Raw genomic sequence first — 2,091 nt, 5'->3', positions numbered from 1 at the left:
TTTTGTCATCCAGGCTGGAATGCAGTGGCACGATCATGGCTCACTGTAGCCTCAACCTCCCCAGGCCGAGTAATCCTCCCACCTCAGCTTCCTGAGCAGCTGGGACCACAGTCACAGCGCGCACCACCATGCCCAGCTAATTTCTTTTTGTTTTTTGTAGAGATGGGCCCAGTCTGGTCTCAAACTCCTAGCCTCAAGTCATCCTCCTAGTTCGGCCTCCCAAAGTGTTGGGATTACAGGTGTGAGCCACTGTGCCCAGCCCCACGGCCAGGATTTTCAGAAGACGCTTGTAAATTTCCTTAGCTGCAGTGTGTCTCTCCATCCACCTGCAGCCACAGCCTTCTCGTTCATTTTCTTCCCTTTCCTCCAGGTGAGGATGATGAGGGAAGAAGGGGGGCTGAGGGGGAGGCCACCTGGGTCTAAGCAAGACCCTGTTGGACCCTTGGGCCTCCGTCGGGAGGACAGAAAGGAGGCGGGAGTGGAGGAGAAGCCTGTTGGAAGAGAGCCTAAGAAAAGTTTTCACAGCACAGAGGGACTCAAGCTGAAAAGGCTGGACAAGCCAGGAAGAGAGGGAAGCCTCTCATTCGGTGTCAGACACCTGGCAAGCCCTTAGGCAAGGCCTGCCTGGGAATCCCCTGCTAGTACCAGGGCCCGGGTGGGGAGTCCCTCGGCCTGCCCTCTCTCATGCCACCCTCCTCCTGCCCTCTGTCCCCAAGACTGGCTACCCCAGCAAGCTTTTCCTTCCACCTCCAAAAACACAAAGACCCTTATTTTAAGACATTAACTATAAATTACTAGAGAAAAACAAGAAAGAACAAGATAACAGACACTGAGTATTTATAAAGGCCTAATAACAAAGTGCTTGGAATCGTCCCTAGTTTCTGATCCTTTTTCTGAGCTGGCAAATGGAAAAAAGTCTATAGCAAAAATATCAAGGGCTCTGTCCCTTGCTAACCAGAGAATTGGGGCAAAGTGCTTCACCTCTTAGGGCCTTGGTTTCTCCAGTTTTAAGATGGGGTTTACCTGGGAGGCAGAGGGTGCAGTGAGCCAAGGTCACAGCACTGAACTCCAGCCTGGGCGACAGAGTGAGACTCTGTCTCAAAAGAAAAAAAAAGGCCAGGTGCGGTGGCTCACACCCGCAATCCCAGCACTTTGAGAGGCCAAGGTGGGCGGATCACCTTAGGTCAGAAGTTCAAGACCAGCCTGGTCAACATGGTGAAACCCCGTCTCTACTAAAAATACAAAAATTATCCAGGTATGGTGGTGCACGCCTGTAATCCCAGCTACTCGGGAGGCTGAGGCAGGAGAATTGCTTGAATCCAAGAGGCGGAGGTTGCGGTGAGCCTACATCGTGCCATTGTACTCCAGCCTGGGTGACAAGATCAAGACTAAAATAAATAAATGCATCCACAAAATAAATAAAACTAAATAATTTAAAAAATAAGATGGGGATCAAGAAATCCTTCTCGCTGCATCAAAAGGACAAAATGAGCCAGAGTTTGAAAGCACTGCCCCATAAATGTTAGGTCCTTTTCCTTCCCCAATCCAAGATTTTCAATTACATTTCAATCATTTGGTCGTTTGTGTGATTTTCTATTTTTACTGGGCTTCTCAAATGCAAACGTTATACATGTTCACTGCAACAAACTCAAATAACACAGTGTATAAAGTAGAAAACGTCGGTCCTCCTTCCCCTTCATCCTGGTGCCCAGGGATTGTTTTTCTGTTAAGTATTTTGCCACCGTCTGCCTTCTTCATTACCTTCTCTACCGTACTCTGGGCTAGAGGCCATTTCTCATTGGGTTTAGAATCCTTTAGGGACAAAAACTGTGTCATAGTCATTGCTGTATCAGGAGTGCCCAGCATTCCATATGCATTTATGGAATGAATTGGACGTCCCTTAAAAAAGAGGTATGAGCTGTGTGCAGTGGTGTGCACCTATAATCCCAGCTACTCAGGAGGCTGAGGCGGAAGGATCAATTGAGCCCAGGAGTTTAAGGCTGCAGCATGCTACAATTAGCCACTGTGATTAGCCACTGTACTGTAGCCTGGGCAACACAGCAAGACCCCATCTCTAAAAAAAAAAAAAAA

This window comes from Colobus angolensis, unplaced genomic scaffold, assembly GCF_000951035.1.
Source record: "Colobus angolensis palliatus isolate OR3802 unplaced genomic scaffold, Cang.pa_1.0 Scaffold42, whole genome shotgun sequence".
In the NCBI taxonomy this organism is placed as follows: Eukaryota; Metazoa; Chordata; class Mammalia; order Primates; family Cercopithecidae; genus Colobus; species Colobus angolensis.
Note: the sequence above shows the minus strand (reverse complement) of the source record.